Source organism: Bos mutus, chromosome 2 (assembly GCF_027580195.1).
Source record: "Bos mutus isolate GX-2022 chromosome 2, NWIPB_WYAK_1.1, whole genome shotgun sequence".
NCBI lineage: Eukaryota > Metazoa > Chordata > Mammalia > Artiodactyla > Bovidae > Bos > Bos mutus.
The window spans coordinates 72,760,022-72,779,379 of NC_091618.1; the positions used below are offsets into that span (position 1 = coordinate 72,760,022).

The window sequence follows — 19,358 nt, forward strand, 5'->3', positions numbered from 1 at the left end:
CTCAGTGCCAAGCACAAATAGGCAATATGTTGATTGAAGGGGGGAAAGCATGGAAGGTTGAAGGAAAAAAAGAATGAGTTGTAACTTTGAAAAATGTTGTTATGCCTTGCCCTTTCTCAAAAGGATTTGACATCATCACCGGAAATGGTTGTTTAGGTGCACTGGGAGCTGGTTTCCAGGCAGAGGATGCAAGTGGAGAGGGTGGGTAAGACAGGTGTGAATACCTGCTGGCTGTGACTATTATTGCTGGCTTCTAGGAGGCATAATAGGAAGTAGGTTCTTTCCTCTTCTGCCCTTTTCTTTCCTCAAGAAAGCTGATCACAAAGCAGAGAGGTAGTGTTACAGATGAGGGTAATGATGAATGCACACCTAACTTCAAGTAAATCCCTTGTAAAATTCAGAAACACTCTGTTCAAATCCCTTACAACAGTGTTTCTCTCTAGATGTGAGTGTGATTGTAAAGACTGATATGAAACCAGTCTTTTTTAAAAATATATATATATATAATGTTGGTAAACATCTAAGTGTTCATGAATAAAACTCTCATTTTTTCAAACAAACAAACAAAAAATACCTGACAATAGATCATGAGATAACCTCCTAAGATGGGCCCACAATCTGCTCAATAACGTGGGTGCTCAACACAGGACAGACACTCACAACCCCTGCTTTCTAGGGACTTGACTGCCCTAAGTTAGACTGTTCATCAACAGTCAGCCATTGTCATACCAACATGACAAGCTATCCCAACTCTTAGCAGCTTAAAACACTGTCTTTTATTGGTGTTCCCGGGTTTTGGGTCAGTTGGGTGGTGGTTCTGGTTTCCGCTAGGTTCACTCATGTAGTAATTAGGGGGTCAGTCTGCTGTTCTTAGCTGGCTTCTCACATGTTTGGGGGGTGTTGGCTGGCTGAGTTTGGCCCAGGATTGTCTCAGCTGAGACTGTAACTAACCAGGGTTCTTGGCCTCCTTAATCAATCGAAATTGGTAAGAGGCCAGACAAGAAATTCAAGCAAGACTTTACTGGGGCCCCTGCTGCAGCAGGAGGGGAGTGAAAACAAGTAACAGGTTCCTTTGCTCACTTGCTCCTTACTGGGAGGGTGAGCTGGTTCCTTTCATAGGGTGAGGGTAGGGCTGTGGCCGGAGGGGTGGCTTACCACCACCCTGTAGTGGTGTTGGGTGCCAGGGGCATGCACAGTACCCTGCTTTTGCTCTGGGCTCTTCAGAAGTGGCAGTTGGGTTTTTTGGTCTTTTTGTATTTTTTTGTCCATAATTTGCCCCAGCGGAAGATCCCCTGGAGAAGGGAAAGGCTACCCACTCTAGTATTCTGGCCTGGAGAATTCCATGGACTGTATAGTCCATGGGGTCGCAAAGAGTTGTGCACAGCTGAGTGATTTTCACTCACTCACTCATACATTCACAGTTATTTTTAGTCCCTTATAGTTTCTCTATATCTTGTTGTTTAGGAGATATTTGTCCAGGTGCAAACACTGCAGCAAAGGCTCCCAGGTCCCAGCCAGTGTTGGCTGGGCTCCCTTCCACATGGCCTGCCCTCTTGCAGCCGTTTGATCCAGGTTACAGGATAAGCAGAAGCATGCGATGAATGTCTTTTTGAGGCCCAGGTTCAGAACTGGCATTCCTGACTTCTACCACATTTATTAGCAAAGCAAGGTGCAACATGTATCCAGATTCAAAAGGTAAGATGGAGACTCATCTTGGTGAGAGTTGCTACAGAGTCTCATTGCAAGGTGTGTGGACATCTCCTACATTTATCCTTTTTTTTTTCATTCACCCCATAATCCTCCTTATGGTCCCTCAACCCATTCTTCGCTCTTGTTCCATTCTTTATTAATGAAAACTCAAAAGACTGTGTGCCATTTACTGTGCAGAGTCATTGAGGAAGTCACCAAGATGAGTGAGATACAAGCCCATCCTGCAAAAGTTCAGCACCAAAGGGGTGGGGGAAATACACATGAAGACGGCCAGTTGGAGTCGCCCAGCAAATCTTGTGTGCAAAGTGGGCCTTGACCCCAGAGGAAGAGGTGAACCAGGTCTCTCTGTGGGTGGAGAGACTGCTCAGAAGAGGAACTAAGTCACCCAGGAGCTGGTAGCAGGAAATGGCTGGACGGAAGGGAAAGCAGATGGCAGGACCTTAGCAGCTTGTTCTGGAAGGCGTGGGTCCCTATCAGGGTGAAGTGGCAGGAGAGCGAGTGGGCCAGGTGGACCCTGCAGCTCGGAGCGCTCAGGGCACAGCCATTCCTGACAGCCAGAGGGCAGTTGTCGGCAGACTTCTTTTTCTCTCTGACACATGTACTGGAAGGAACAGCCAGTGTGATTACTGCAGGCTGATGCCTTTTCCTCACCAGAAGGAGGAAGGCAGGCAAGTGTGGTTCTGTGGATTCCAAACTGTATGCCGAGGCACCCTGGGGTGCCCCAAGGAAGTTACGAGATTAAGTGAAAGTCACAGGATATTGTGTAACTGTGAGGAAAATAGCTCTCTTTGCCACCTCACTACCACCACAAAGTTGTTTAGACCTAATGCTTTGGTAAGTGGAGCTTTTCTTAGTTACTTCTTTTGGCCAAAGGGTGTCCTGAAAAAATGACTGAAGACTAAATCTCTAAAGGGACAGTAAAGTGGAGAAGTTTGAGTTTGGGAAAGGCTGAAAGTGTTAGTCATTCAGTCGTGTCTGACTCTTTGCGATCCCATAGACTGTAGCCCACCAGGCTCCTCTGTCCATGGGAATTCTCCCATACTGGATGGGTTGCCATTCCCTTCTCCAGGGGAGCTTCCTGACCCACGGATCGAACCTGGGTCACCTGCACTGTAGGTGGATTCTTTACTGTCTGAGCCCCCAGGGAAGCCCCTTGAGTTTGGGAACTGCTGGTGAAATTGTTAAGGGTCCTGGGTTCAAATGCTGCCCCCTGCCTCTTATTAGAGGTGTGACCTCAGCAAGCGAGTTGCTTTCTTGGTCCTGCATCTGTAAAGTGGAGATGATGCCTCCCCCTGGGGTGACCAAAAGGAATAAATGAGTTTGTATAAGTAAACGGCTGTAAGTGGAGCCTGGTAGTGGGTAAACACTAACTGGCTAGCCGCCTTAACATTCAGCATCACGCCTGTAATTGGGCTCTTGCTGAGTCCATTGTCTTTTGTAAGGGACAGAAGCATAGGGTGTCACTGAGTTTGACAGGACTGAGCAACTGAGCGTGCACCCGTGTGCACGCACACACACCCCCAGAGTCTACAGAAGCACAGCACAGGTACCAACAACAGCATACCCCTTGTTGGAAGGAAGGTCTGCAGAGAAGTCCACGAGTCTTTGAGTGGCCAGTGGGACTTTCTGTTCTGTGTGACACTGCAGGGCAGTGCTGTGCATCTTCACGCCTGGCTGTGGGATCCTGGTTCTCCCACAGCCTCTCATTTCAGGAAACTTTACTTTCCAGATGCAGCTCTGTTTCAAAGTCCTGTCCTTAGGCACCTGCATTCACACTGAGTCTCTTTCCCACATCCCCACCTCTACCCGCAGTGAAATGACCTGTCTCCACCATCAGTGGCTCAGATGAAAGGAGCATAAGAGGGTGTCTCTCTGGTTGTCGTTTCCTGCGTTAGTGAGCAGGAGCCACCTGGCCTGTGATGTGAGGGTGGAGCCCGGGAGGCGCTCCTGCAGGTGCCTGCAAATTCTTCCATGCACCAGGTAGGCTTTCATTTGTAATTTTAAGCTGATTTGTGATGGCCTAGGCTGCTCATTGTCCCCTCCCTCTTTTTTATTAAGATTCTCTGCTGTTCTGTGTGTGTGACTGTGATGCTGCCATGTTTTATTTTCTGCAGCAGCTATCTGTCCATGGTCCTCCTTATCTCTCTCTCTCCTTCAGTCCACTCTGTTCACTCCCCTTTCATTCAGGGAACTTTTTCTTTTCTCCTCCACGCAAATGTCACTCTGACTCCTCTCTCTGACTTGTAGCTGGGAGTTGGTCGTGGCCTCATTTCTCATTCTGATCCTGCTCTTTTTGGATTCTGCCAAATCTCTTTTGCATTTGTTTTTCACCTCCGCACTCTAGGCTGTCAGCAGTTCAGTGAGCCCTTTCCAAGCTCATTTTTCCCCATTTGCTTTTTAATTAGTTTTCCTCTCTGCTTCTCCTCTGGTCCTCTCCATCCTACAGTCCTCTGTGGCTGAACAGAACAAGTTCCAGCATCTCTTGCATGCTTTTAAGAAAATGTGGGTGGGGTAGTGGCCATCACAGTTATTGTTTCCAGGCTGGTGGCTTTGTCTTGAAATTTGGGCTTTCATTCATTTGTCATCTAGCTCTGTAACAAGGCATGTTGCCTGTTTGCAGGCATTTTATGATCTGCAGAAAGTTTCCAGAGACAGGGACATGATATCTTCCATGGAGTATTTGTAGAAAAGGATTTGTATTTTAAAAATAAAGTGTTCTGAGTCTTAACCTGTTTTTTTTTTTTTTTTTTTTTTACAGCTTCTAGAAGACAGGGCACAGGCTTCCTTTTATAGATTCAGCACCGTCTTTGAAACCTCTGAAATGTTAAATAACCTTTAGTGTCTGGGTATTTGGGGAGCAGAGAGTGTTCATAGCTTTTTTCAGATTCCCCTTGGATTCTGTGGCCCCCCAATATTTAGCTTCCCTGTGAGAGAGGATGAGATGGTTGGATGGTATCGTCAACTTAGTGGACATGAGTTTGAGCAAACTCCGGGAGTTTGTGATGGACACGGAGGCCTGGCATACGGCAGTCTATGGGGTCGCAAAGAATGGGACATGACTGAGTGAGTTAATAACAGAAGAGATTGGAAGTTAACAATGTATGATCTGGAGAAAAGACTAGAGGCTGCAGGAGCATGTAGATACCCATTTCTAGTGAGGATAAAGCCCTCACCAGCATCTGGAGGTTCATGGCCCAGATCACCACAGCTGTGGCAGCCGCACAGGGGTGGTCAGGAAGGTGCTTGAAATTTGTTTTTGAGAGGTTTTTTTCCCCCCGCCCTATACTAATTCTTACCCATTAGGGATGGCTGCTGATGGATTGTCAGAGCTCGAATGAAATAAAAGGGAAAGGTCATTGCCTTAGGAATTGCCCATCTAGAGCACGTCTCATCAGTTCTGCCCTCTGCTGTCTGTCACCCCAGCTCCTTAGGGCATAGCGTAGGCTGCAAGGAACCAAGGCGGTTAGGGTCCCTGTTGGAGCTCCTAGATCCTTGTTGCTCAGAGGCGCTCCACAAACTGGCAGTGTTGGCCACAGCTGGAAGCTTAACAGAAATGCAGACTCTTGCAGCTGGAGATCACCATACTAAGTGAAGGAAGTCAGAATGAGAAAGACCAATACCAAATTATTTATCACTTATTAAAAAGCATATCATTTATATGTGGGATCTAAAATACAGCATAAATGAACTTACATATGAAACAGGAACAGATTCACAGTCACAGAGAACAGACTTGTGTTTGCCAAGGGCTTGGAGAGGGAGGACTGGGATTTGGGACTAGCAGATGCAAACTATATTATATATAGGATGGATAAACAACAAGCTGTGACTGTATAGCACAGGGAACTGTATTCAGTATCCTGGGATAAACTATAATGGAAAATAATATTAAAAAGAATGTATGTATGTATAATAGAGTCATTCTGCTGTATACCAGAAGTTAACACAACATTGTAAATCAACTTTAATTTTAAAAAGGGAGCTTGGGATTGACGTGTACACACTGCTGTACTTGAAATGGATAACCAACAATATCCTACTGTATAGCACAGGGAACTCTACTCAATGTCATGTGGCAGCCTGGATGGGAGGGGAGTTTGGGGGAGAATGGATACATGTATAGGTATGGCTGAGTTCCTTTGCTGTCCACCTGAAACTGTCACAACATTGTTAATTGGCTATACTCCAATATAAAATAAAAAGTTTAAAAAAGTAAAGCAGAAGCAATATTATAACACATTCAATTCAATAAAGACTTTAAAAATGATCCACAGCAAAAAAAAAAAACTTAAAAAAACTGTGATAAAAAATGTTATTAAATGCAAAAAGAAAAAACAAAACAAAGAATAAGTGCAGATGCTTGAGGCCCACAGACTCAGAATCTACAGAATAACCAGACTCCCAGGTGATTCACAGGCACATGAATGTTCAGGGAGCAAGGTTCTAGGCTCAGCATGTTTCATGGGCAGCAGTCATATCTCTCTGAGGCATTGTGTCATGGGCATGGCCCCTCCCTGCATCAGATTTGGTTCTGATTTCCTATCACTATTATGATAAATTCTAACACAAATATATATAGGCCACTTTGTGTTAGAATTTATCATAAAATAAATATATATGTATCTGTAATATATATCTGTATGTGATTTGTTTGGTACTTTGCTGTGAGTGTTGAGGCAAATGTGTAGATCAGAAAAAGAATCCTTTTGACTACCTACTCATACCCACCGTAGGAAATCACTGTAGAAGATTCTGGGGGTTCAAGCAGTAAGACCTTGGTTCTGACTTTGAGGAGTCTGGTCCAGGAGGATAAACATTAAAAGAGTGATTTCATCTCATAGTATATCTTGTGGTTCATAAGAATCAGAGAAAAGAGTGGGTAGATTTTTGTCCTACTGCTGAGGTGTCACCCATCTCAGTAGATAGTGATAGGTGGACAGCCCTGTGTGATAAAGTTATTTTTAGACCTTTACCAGAATCTGACCTCTTCTGGGAGCTTCTGTGATGGCCTCCTCAAACTGTGACTGGATAGCACTTTTTGTGTTTTCAAGCAAGTAGCTTAAATAGCCACTTGTTCAGTTACCAGTCAGCTGGTATGTAGCCCAAGAGAGAATGTTTGTCGTTGAGTGCTTGTTCTGGGCTCTGCCCCTTGGCTAAGGATCCCTACTTCCTATTCCGGGGAATGACTTCCCGATGTGACTTTTTGTCTTGTGATCTCACACTGAAGGCATGTTATGTTTCAGCTGAATGCTTTTCCTTCTGAATTGCCTAGCTGGAAGCATGGTCACTAATCCCTATAGCTGAATTAACCCATTTGAAGATTTAGGAGGTCTTCTTGGCTTTCTCTCTCTTTTTTAAACTGAAAGAGTTTAATTAGAGAGATACACATTCTACAGGCAGAGTGTGGACCATCTCAGAAGGCTAAGAGACGGTGAGAGAAACGCATTCCATAGAGTGTGAACACACAGAAGGCTAGAGAGGCTTTGAGAGAAAGCATTCCAGAGTGTGGAAGATCTCAGAAGGCTAGAGAGGCACTGAGAGAAAGGCATTTGATAGAGTGTAGACTGTCTCAGAAAGCTAGAGGATCCTTGAGAGAAAGACATTCCACAGACAGAGGGCAGACCATCTCAGAAAGTGAGAGCGGCCCTGAGAGGAAAAGTTTCCATAGAGTGTGGTCCATCTCAGAAGATAAGGGAGACCTTGCTCGCGTCTCTTGGTGCAAGATTAAGAGTTTTACAGAAGAAAGAAGCAATGACCCTATAAAGTGTGTACTTTCTGTTGACAGAGGTAGAACAAAAACTGCATCTGGGAAACCAGAGTGTTTGCCTCTTTCTGTGTGTGTGTGTGTGTGTGTGTGTGTGTGTGTGTTTTAATGAGAAACTCTTTATACGCTTACTTGCTTTTCCACACTCCTTTGTTTTGGAATCACATAAACTTGGGATCAGTACTACTAGCTGGGTGAGCTTTGAAAGGGCAGTTGGCTAATTCTCTGAACATCATGTAAAGTGATGAGCGTTTATTTCAAAAGGGTAAGAATGAAATGAAGTGGTGTGTACAGAGGGTCTAGCACAGTGTTTGATACCAAGCGCCTAGTATCCAGGAGGCCCAGCTGCTGGTCACTGTGCCCCTGACACTGTGTTGAAATATGCTTATGAATAAAAGTAACACGTGGCCTGCCCTCCTTAGATCTTACAGTCATTTAGTATAAGACTTAAATGCTAGGCAGGTAACAGATATATAAAGAAGTCTGCATGGTTTCCATGGAAAATTGGAGGGCTATGCCCAACACTACTGCCAAAGTCCTCTCAGAGGAAAGGGTTTAGTGTGACCAGATAGTCCCATTTTTCAGGAGCTGCCAGAAACTCAGTTTTTTATATTAAATATCCCTGTTTTCCAAATGTTGTTAAGTCACTAAGGAAAAATGATTTCTTGTCTGCCAAGGGTATATCCACAAGGTTTTGTTTGTGCCCTCCAAGACTCTGTTTCCTCAGTCCTGGATTTAGAAGAGCCAGAGGAACCAGAGATCCAAATTGCCAACATCCATTGGATCATCGAAAAAGCAAGACAGTTCCAGAAAAACATCTGCTTCATTGACTACACAAAAGCCTTTGACTGTATGGATCACAATAAACTGTGGAAAATTCTGCAAGAGATGGGAATATCAGATCACCTGGCCTGCCTCCTGGGAAATCTGTATGCAGGTCAAGAAGCAACAGCTAGAACTGGACATGGAACAACAGACCAGTTCCAAATTGGGAAAGAAGTACATCAAGGCTGTATATTGTCACCCTGCTTATTTAACTTGTGTGCGGAGTACATCATGCGAAATGCCAGGCTGGATGAAGCACAAGCTGAAATCAGGGTTGCCAGGAGAAACATCAATAACCTCAAATATGCAGATGACACCACCCTTATGGCAGAAAGTAAAGAAGAACTAAAGAGCCTCTTGATGAAAGTGAAAGAGGAGAGTGAACAAGTTGGCTTAAAACTCAGCATTCAGAAAACTAAGATCATGGCATCTGGTCCCATCACTTCATGGGAAATAGATGGGGAAACAGTGGAAACAGTGTCAGACTTTATTTTTTTGGGCTCCAAAATCACTGCAGATGGTGACTGCAGCCATGAAATTAAAAGACGCTTACTCCTTGGAAGGAAAGTTATGACCAACCTAGACAGCATATTAAAAAGCAGAGACATTACTTTGCCGACAAAGGTCTGTCTAGTCAAAGCTATGGTTTTTCCAGTAGTCATGTGTATGTGAGAGTTGGACTATAAAGAAAGCTGAGCACTGAAGAACTGATGCTGTTGAACTGTGGTGTTGGAAAAGACTCTTGAGAGTCCCTTGGATTGCAGGGAGATCAAACCAGTCCATCCTAAAGGAAATCAGTCCTGAATATTAGTTGGAAGAACTGATGCTGAAGCTGAAACTCCAATACTTTGGCCACATGATGCAAAGAACTGACTCATTGGAAAAGACCCTGATGCTGGGAAAGATTGAAGGCGGGAGGAAAAGGGGATGGCAGAGGTTGAGATGGCTGGATGGCATCACCAACTCGATGGACATGAGTTTGAGCAAGCTCCAGGAGTTGGTGATGGACAGGGAAGTCTGGCGTGCTGCAGTCCATGGGTTGTCCAAGAGTCGGACACAACTGAGCAACAGAACTGAAGAGCAAGAATGCGTTGTGCTAAGTAAAAGATGACCATCATAAAAGACCACATAGTATAGGATTCTATTTATATGAACCATCTACCATAAGCACATCTATGGAGACAGAAAGTGAGTTAGTGATTGCCTAGAACTGGGGGATGGGTAGAGGACTAGGAAGTGAACTGAATGGTTTTCTTTTCAGAATGATGGAGATATTCTAAAATTGATTGATTTGATAGTTGCACAACTCTGTGGACATTCTAAAAACTTTGAATTGCACACTCTGAAAGAATGGATTGTATGGTATGTGAAGTATATGTCAATAAAGCTGTCACCAAAAACAGGTAACCTAGACAAATGATAGTCAGGTAAACCACATCCCTCAGTGGTGGGTGGTAAATGCTGCCGGTGTGTAAACGTACAGGTCCATTGTCCACAGGTCAGAGGGCTTCATGAAGGGCTTTCTCTTTGGATGTCCTTTCACATAGAACTTTCCTTTTTAATTTGGAGACCATTTCTTTAAGGGAGATTATTGCAAAATGAACAGAATAACTGTATGATTTCTTAACAGGGCATTCCTCTCCTCTCTAACTCTCCAGTATAGGAAGCAGTTTGGAGGACCAATGCATTCTCTGAACTTTTATTTCTCCTGGTTTTCCATCACTCCTTAAGTGTTTAAGGTCTAATTTTATATCCTTTCTGCTCAGGGTCTTGTGATAGTAGCTGCCCAAGGAATCTGTAAATTACTTAATTTATAAGTGATGCAAAGCCAAAATGATATCTAGAACTTTAATTGACAGAAACAATCAAAGAAAAACAGTGGGATAGACCAGTGGACCAAATTTAGCAATATAAAATGTCTTGGGTCCCCTTATCTGAAGTTTTGCCTTCTGCAATTTTAGTTACACACAGTCAACCACAGTATGAAAATGTTAAATGGAAAATTCCAGAAATAAGCAATTCAAAAGCTTTAAATTGTGCACCATTCTGAATAATAACAATACACTGCTTCCTGCCCGAATGTGAATCATCTTTTTGTCTAGCATACCCACCTATTAGCCACTTAGTAGCCATCTCAGTTTTCAAATCAGCTGTGATACTACAGAGCTTGTATTCAAGTCATCCTTATTTTACTTAATACTGACCCCAGTGCACTGGAGTGGTGATGCTGGCAATGTACATGTGCCAAAGAGAAGCTGTAAAGTGATTTCTTTAATGCATAGGTGAAAGTTCTCAACTTATTGAGGTTGGTAACATCTACAGTAAAAACGAGTCTTCTGTCTGAGATGCTGTAAAGAAGAAAAAGGATGTTTGTGCTAGTTTTGCTGTTGCTCCTTGGACTGGAAAAGTTATAGCCACAGCACAGTGTGTGGTATTTAATTAATATGGAGGAGGCTTTAAATTTGTACAGTAAGATATTTTGAGAAAGACTGCATTTATATAAGCTTTCTTACAATGTATTGTTATAATTGTTAATCTTATTAGTAGTTATTATTAATCTTACTGTGCCTAATTTATAAATTAAACTTTATCACTGATATGTTCGTATAGGAAAAAAAATAGCATATATAGGGTTTGGGACTATGCACAGTTTCAGGCATCCACTGGGGGTCTTAGAACATATCCCCCAAGGATAAGAAAGGCACCTGTAAATAGGAACTCATGCATGTAAACGCAAACAACTATACCAACCCAGAGTGGACAAGAATGGGCTTCCCTGGAGGCTCAGATTGTAAAGAATCCACCTGCAATGTGGGAGGCCTGGGTTCGATCCCTGGGTTGGGAAGATTCCCTAGAGATGAGAACGGCTGCCCACTCCAGTATTCTGGCCTGGAGAATTCCTATGGACAGAGGAACCTGGCAGACTCCATACAGTCCATGGGGTCATAAAGAGTCAGATGCCGCTGAACGACTTTCACATTCACTTTCTTTCAGAGTGGAGAAGACCCTGCTTAATGGTAATTCCAATTATAAATAAAGTTGTGGTGGTTTTAATTTGGTTATGGTCAGAAATGTTAAATAAGAGCCAAAGATTGCTCTGAGTTCTAGAAAACTAACCATGAAGTTTGAGTCAGACCCCAGATCATCACTTAATGACTGAATGGTGAGGGCAGGCTGTTTAACTTCACTGAATCTTCAGTTTCCTCATCTGTAAAATGGGTATAGTCACATCAGCCTTACAGGACTGTTGTGAAAATCAACCGTGTTAATGTTTGTGAAGCCTTAGAGCTGTACCTGGCACCTAGTAGGTACTATATGATGATGATGCAGATGATAGAAGATGGTTCTAGCAGTAGGGATTCCAGATTAAGGAAGATGACAGTGCCAGTACTTGGCAAACGTCTGATCCCATGGATTCCAGATTAAGGAAGATGACAGTGCCAGTACTTGGCAAACGTCTGATCCCATGGATTCCAGATTAAGGAAGATGACAGTGCCAGTACTTGGCAAACGTCTGACCCCATGGGATCACTGAGGCCCCACTAATGGAGTCACTGGCTTACAGGGCGTGCAGATAGAGGCCCTGCTTGGGGAGGCTTAGTGCGGTTTAGCAAATAATCATTGTGTATCTTTACTCACTAAAGAGTCTTTGTCTTCTGGGGACACCTTTGTGGGAAAACCAGAATTCAGTGTGCTGGGGATAAAATCCTCACATCACATATGTAATGTGAAATAAACTAAGGTTTACAGGGAGAGGCAGCCTGCATTAGGACAGAGAAGTATCACTAAGAGCATTTCTGTACTTCAGTACAGAATTAGTATCTCTCAGTCTTGGGTTTTTTTTCTGTAAACCAGATAACTATACTGGCTGTGAGAATTAAGATTTACATAAAGCTTCTAGTTGGTACATAGCAAGCACTCAAGAAATAGTTCTTATAACAAAATAATATAGTCAGGAATAATCCAAATACAAAAGTGACCCTGCTGCTGAATTGCTTCAGTCGTGTCTGACTCTGTGCGACCCCATAGATGGCAGCCCCCAGGCTCCCCCGTCCCTGGGATTCTCCAGACAAAACACTGGAGTGGGTTGCCATTTCCTTCTCCAATGCATGAAAGTGACAAGTGAAAGTGAAGTCGCTCAGTTGTGTCCAACCCTCAGCAACCCCATGGACCGCAGCCTTCCAGGCTCCTCCTTCCATGGGATTTTCCAGGCAAGAGTACTGGAGTGGGGTGCCATCGCCATCTCGGAAAAGTGACCCTAGCACAGACATTTCACAAAAGTCACGAGAGAGAAACAGACAGGAGGAATCCTATGTGTTTACAACCTAACAAGGCAACGTTTCATTTGAAAATGGCCTTTCAGTAGATAAAGATTGGGGTGGAGGATGGGGTAGATGGTGAAGAAGCTAATTTCTGATAATCAGTGATATTGAAAGGATTCATTTAGGTTATAGAGAAGGTAATATGAGTTAACTTTTTAAAATTTATTTTCATTGAGGTATGCGTGCTAAGTCACTTCAGTTGTGTCTGACTCTTTGTTACCCCATGGACTATAGCCCACCAGGCTCCTCAGTTTATGGGATTGTGTAGTCAAGAATACTGGAGTGGGTTGCCATTTCCTTCTCCAGGGGATCTTCCTGACCCAGGGATTGAACCTGTGTCTCTTACGTCTCCTACATTGGCAGGCAGGTTCTTTACACTAGTGTCACCTCAGAAGCCCAATTATTGAGGTATAGTTGACTTAAAATTTTGCATTCGTTTCAGGTGTACAGTTGAAGTAACTGTTTTTGAGGTCCCTTCTCCTTCTTATGATTTTTGGTAATTTATTCTAGGAACGTTTCTTTTGTTGCAGGGGGTTCCTGAAATTTGAATGCTCTGCCTCAAAGAAATGCATTCCTAAATATAACTTTGAGTGGTTGTGGCAGTCCACCCAAGGAAATGTTTGTCCAGGGACCCTTTTCCTATTCCCAATAAACTGTACTCCTACATGTAAAAGAAAATGTAGAAACATCTGTTGTAGGATATTCAATTTTGAAAAAAACTTTTAAGTCAGATTTCATGTGGTGTTTAGTTCTGTTTATATTAATCTAACATCTCTAGATTCTGTGGGAGACCTCTCGGTTGGGTAAGCTCTTTTCCAAGTGGAAGTATGTAGGGTTAATGCTTGGGAGTGTGGTTGGCTGTGAGAATCGTCTGACCATGGCCACATGGCTGACGTGGCTGAACAATGACCGCCCTTCTCACCCCCTGTGCTAACTTGTCCATCCCCAGTTCTTTATGCCCCATCAGATAAGGAAAAAGGGATTTCCCCACTGCGGAAGATAATACATAAACCTGTTGCCCTGTAGAAACTTAAAGCAGCCTTTCTGATCCTCCTTCACACACCAGCTCTTCATTTTCCTGTCTTGATGCATGATAACCCCTGCTACCCAAGATGAAAGTCTAGTGGTCATCTGAGACTCCTCCCTCTACCCGCTTCACTTAGTTGTCTTTCACTGTCCTGCAGATTTGACCTCTTGATTGTTTCCACCTACCATGTCTACCATTACCCTGTGGAGGCCTTTGTCTGACTCAGTCCTCACCAAGAGTTGTACAATCCTGCCTCCAGAGCTATGGTCAGGCCCTCTTTAGATCCTCCACATAGCAGCCAAGATCAAATACGGTGGTCTCTCTGCTTTTAAAAGTCTCCAGTGACTTACATTGTTTGGGGCTCTTATTGAACAGGGGAGGTTGTCCAGAAACATCTGCAGACCCTTTTCAAAGTATTTAGGTATAGGTCCCATCCTGGACCCATCAATAGAAAGGGGGCACTTGGAATGGAGTTTGGGCTTCTGTATTATGAAAAATGTTGAAAAATCTCCCCAAACAGAAAGAAACTCAATAAATAATGCTTTGAGAAGCAACGTTTTTGTTGTTGTTGTTGTTTTGAAATAATTATTTAATAGGAAGTTGTAAAAATAGTACAGAGAGTTTTATGAACCCACCTCCCTCAGCAATGTCATTTTATATGCCAGGACATTGACTGCTGTTCAGTTGCTCAGTGGTGTGAGACTCTTTGCGACCCCTTGGACTGCAGCACGCCAGGCTTCCCTGTCCAACACCAACTCCTGGAGTGTGCTCAAACTCATGTCCATCACGTAAGTGATACCATCCAACCATCTCATTCTCTGTCGTCCCCTTTTCCTCCTGCCTTCAATCTTTCCCAGCATCAGGGTCTTTTCCAATGAGTCAGCTCTTGTTAGCAGGTGGCCAAAGTATTGGGGCTTCAGCTTCAGCATCACTCCTTCCAATGAATTTTCAGGACTGATTTCCTTTAGGATTGACTGGTTGGATCTCCTTGCAGTCCAAGGGACTCTCAAGAGTCTTTTCCAACACCACAGTTCAAAAGCATCAGTTCTTCAGCACTCTTCTTTATGGTCCAACTCTCACATTCACACATGACTACTGGAAAAACCATAGCTTTGACTGTACCCACCTTTGTCGGCAAAGTAGCGTCTCTGCTTTTTAATATGCTGTCTAGGTTTGTCATAGCATTTCTTCCAAGGAGTAAGTGTCTTTTAATTTCACGGCTGCAGTCACCATCTGCAGTGATTTTGGAGCCCAAGAAAATGAAGTCTGTCACTTTTCCCATTGTTTCCCTATCTATTTGCCATAAAGTAATGGGACCAGATGCCATGATCTTGGTTTTTTGAATGTTGAATTTTAAGCCAGCTTTTTCACTCTCCTCTTTCACATTCATCAAGAGGCTCTTTAGTTCTTCTTTGCTTTCTGCCATAAGAGTGGTGTCATATGCATATCTGAGGTTATTGACATTTCTCCCAGCAATCTTGATTTCAGTTTGTACTTCATCCAGCCCAGAATTTCGCATGATATACTGTGCAAATAAGTTAAATAAGCGGGGTATCATTACACAGCCTTGATGTACTCCTTTCCTGATTTGGAACCAATCTATTGTTTCCTGACTGATTCTAACTGTTGCCTGTTGACCTGCATACAGATTTTTCAGGAGGCAGTTAAGGTGGTCTGATATTCCCATCTCTTTAAGAATTTTCTAGTTTGTTGTGATACACACAATCGAAGACTTTGGTATAGTCAATGAAGCAGAAGTAGATGTTTTTCTGGAATTCTTTTGCTTTTTCTATGATCCAGTGGATGTTGGCAATTTGATCTCTGGTTTCTCTGCCTTTTCTAAATCCAGCTTGAACATCTGGAAGTTCTCAGTTCATATACTGTTAAAGCCTAGCTTGGAGAATTTTGAGTACTAGTTTGTTAGACACAAGTAATGTTTTTTATTGCCCATTTCTCTTGCTAGGTTAGAATGTCAGACTTCTTATTATGTGGACTCATGGGTTATTTCCCAACTTTATTGGGACACTTTTTGTTTTTTTAACATTTATTTAAATTTGGCTGCATCTGGTCTTAGTTGTGGCGCACTGGCTTAGGTGCTCTGTGACATGTGAAATCTTAGTTCGCTGACCAGGGTTTGAACACATGTACCCTGCATTGCAAGGTAGATTCTTAACCACTGGACCGCCAGGAAAGTCCTGTGACACATTTTGATTCAAGATCAGTGTGGACAGTCTTACATCTGTGTACACTGATGGTCATGGCAGTGGTCTTTGCTGTATGTGAATGTAAGATTTTGATAGCTGTCACTTGTTTATCCTTGCAAAGTGGATTATTCCCCCAAAGAATAAGTCTGAGCACTGCAATTCTATCTGGTGACCTGAGGTCACAACTTTCTTATGTAAAAAGAACTGCCACAACAGGTTTTATGCTAGAAGAACAGTGCAGACAGTTATTCTTCCTGAATCTGAGATACAGTTCGCTTAGAATGATGTCCATGTGCATTGTTTCCCAGACATGTGTAAATCTTGCTTTGTTTTATCTTGTTTAGATGGTAAAACATAAGGGCATAGGGATTGTTTTGTTGTTGTTGTTCGGTCTTGTTTTGGTCATAATTCTAAACTACAGCTGCTTGGAGGGAATGACTCTAGGCTGTGAATCTGAAAGTGGAGTTTTGCTCTGAGTGACGGAGTCCTACTGAGTTACTATGGCTTATAATGAATTCAGGGGGATGGGTTTCAGGCTTTTAGGTGCTGACCTAGGACATTCTTTGAAGCCGTCATCTTTTCCAACACCAGGCATTGGGCTTGGTGACTGAGCTCTGCTCCCTTCTCCATCAAAACTGATGGGCGAACTAGAAAAATCCTTTGTGTCAGTCATGGTGACATTTTGCTGACACTTGCCTCCGCTTTCTGCATCTCAGACAGATTAGCTTGCGTGTTTTGAAAAAAGGAACTGAGGGGCAGTAAGGAAACCACTGTCTGATTCAGAATAAAACCTGGTTAGCGGAGGCTGGTGGTATGTTCTAAAATAAGGCAGTAGTGGAAAGATTTCTCACCTCAGTCACAGTGGCTGCTGGGGAGCCTTATAGGAGTCCTGAGACTTATTCAGTAACACTCACCTCTCATTAAGGACCAGCACTGTTGCAAATTAAAATCCTGCAGATTAGACATTTTATAGACAAGGATGCTGTATCTCCATTTCTATAACTTCCCACAGGGAGAGGTGTATGTGCGCATGCTTAGTTACTTCAGTCTTGTCTGACTCTTTGCGACCCCATGGACTGTAGCCCACCAGGCTCCTCTGTCCATGGGATTCTCCAGGCAAGAATACTAAAGTGGGTTGCCATGCCCTCCTTCAAGGGCTCTTCCCAACCCAGGGATCAAACCATGTTTCTTACGTCTCCTGCATTAGCGGACGGGTTCTTTACCACTATTGCCACCTGGGAAGCCCCAAAGGAAAAGGGCTCAGGGCCAGTTCTGAAATTTGAATCTGGATCTTGCAGCCACACCTGATTGCCTTTCCATCCGTGCAAGACACTCCGAGTTCAGCTCCGGCCCTCATATGAGTAGTTCCTGGGCAGGCGTCTGAGAGAGGACCGCAGAGTCTGACTTCTTTCACGGCTGAGAGGCTGCCTTTCGAGTGGAGAATTCGAAATGCGCTAGATGCCATGTCCCTTGATGATGGGTAATAACCTCATTAGGCAGGAAGGAGACTTAGTGGTCCGAGGAGAAAAGGAAGCAGCCAGCTGCAAGTTACTCATCTGGTTCGTTTCTTCGTGTTTCTCACGCTGTCAGTGAAGTGGTGAAGCAGTCATCAGGGGCTGAGATGGAAGCTTCTGTGAATGGTCAAGACCTTGGGTTCTGAAGAGAAATTCCCAGAGCAGTGATGCCTGGATTCTCCTGGGACAACACTGGCAGGCATCTTTATTGACCACGGAGATACAAAGACTTGCCCCAACAAATGTTAAGTACTTAATTTGCAGGACTTGAATCCCTTCCTTCAAGGAGTTTGAATCTTAACAGGGCTACATGAAGCTACAATGTATATATGTATCAAGAATTCCAGATGATAGAGGTGCCTTCTCAAGGGACAGCCATGTGGCTTTGTCCTTCATTCAGGGCAATCAACCATCCTGGTTTGCCTGGGTCCTTATAGCAGGATGGGCTTCCCTGATGGCTCAAATGGTAAAGAATCTGCCTGCCATGCAGGAGATGTGGGTTCAGTGATGAACCCCATGGACAGAAGAGCCTGGCGGGCTACAGTCCCTGGGGTCACAAAAAGTCGGACATGACTGAGCAACTAACAATTTATATGAGGGCAGAGTTGGTCACCACACCTTCAACAGTCTTTGTGGTCCTCGGCAGGTCACTTGCACTTTTTGGGTCCTGGGGTCTGCATCTCTCTTTCTAGATGGCTTTTAAATGCCCTTCCAGTTCTTAGGGGTGGCAGTTATGTGTCACTGGTTCACAAGCTTGTGTTGGGTAGAGCATGTGACCTAGAAGCTAGAGCTCTGAAGCCAGAGAGACTGATGATCAGAAATTAGTATTTGGTTGAGAACAACAGTGGCTACTGTTTAGAAGGTTAAGAATGGTTAGGCGATTAGGATAAAGTAACATACCTGTGATGAGGTGGCCTGAGCAGGTGAACAAGACTAAATTCCTTTGAACTTGGGCCCATCTGAACTTAAGTTAGTGCAGACATTGATACATACAGAGATCTGTCCTAAGACTTTGGTTTTCTGGTTGTCTGGAAAGACTGAAAGATGTAGCCAACCCAGACTGTCTTTCTTCCCTCAAGTGGTCCCATGTCGGGATCTGCATAGTGGTTGCCACCTCTAGATGGGTCTCTGGTTCATCATGACTGCTGTTTTCCCTTATCCATCACTTTCTCCCCTCAAACACATTCCCCGCCCCCCGCCCCCACCACCCATTTTTCTCTCTACTCCGTTCAATTATCTGTCTGGTCCAGTACTCTTGCCTGGAAAATCCCATGGGCAGAGGAGCCTGGTAGGCTGCAGTCCATGGAGTCGCTAAGAGTCGGACACGACTGAGTGACTTCACTTTCACTTTTTCACTTTCATACATTGGAGAAGGAAATGGCAACCTACTCCAGTGTTCTTGCCTGGAGAATCCCAGGGATGGGGGAGCCTGGTGGGCCTCTGTCCATGGGGTCACACAGAGTCAGACTCGACTGAAGTGACTTAGCAGCAGCAGCAGCAGCAGCAGCAAGGTGCACACTTTAGCCCAAGAGTGCTTAGAATTTGGGTACATGCTTAAAATTATACTGGCTTTACTCGGGCCAATTGAATCATCTTGGGGAGGGGTTGGGCTGACATTTGTATTTAAAGTCTCCCCAGGTGGTTCTGAAGCACTGTAAGGGTTGGAGCCAGTGCCTTAGCATGATCCTGGGGTAGGTTTCAGCGAGGAGAAGCACCATGAGGCAGAGGAAATGGGGAAACAGTTTACCTTGTTCTGTTGGTTGGGGCCGTCACAATGTGAACACAGTGGGAGCTGAAAGTGTTAGTTGCTCAGTCATGTCCCACTCTTTGCGATCTCATGGACTGTAGCCCGCCAGGCTCCTCTGTCCATGGAATTCTCCAAGCAAGAATACTGGAGTGGGTAGCCATTCCCTTCTCCCAGGGATCTTCCTGAGCCAGCAGTGGAACCTGGGTCCTCCTGCATGCAGATGGATTCTTTACTGTCTGAGCCAC

General features: G+C 44.0%; 1 protein-coding gene across 4 annotated transcripts in view; it reads left to right on the forward strand.

The window, feature by feature from the left end:
* The window catches only part of MGAT5 (alpha-1,6-mannosylglycoprotein 6-beta-N-acetylglucosaminyltransferase), a 399,290-nt gene that overhangs the window by 112,902 nt on the left and 267,030 nt on the right, over positions 1-19,358 (forward strand). For 2 of the 4 annotated variants that reach the window (XM_070389588.1, XM_070389598.1), the window contains exon 3: positions 14,314-14,436. The exons of the other annotated variants lie outside the window; for them this stretch is intronic. The gene's annotated coding sequence lies outside the window, so the exon portion shown is untranslated. The remainder of the gene's footprint in view (positions 1-14,313; positions 14,437-19,358) is intronic. 4 annotated transcript variants of the gene reach the window in all.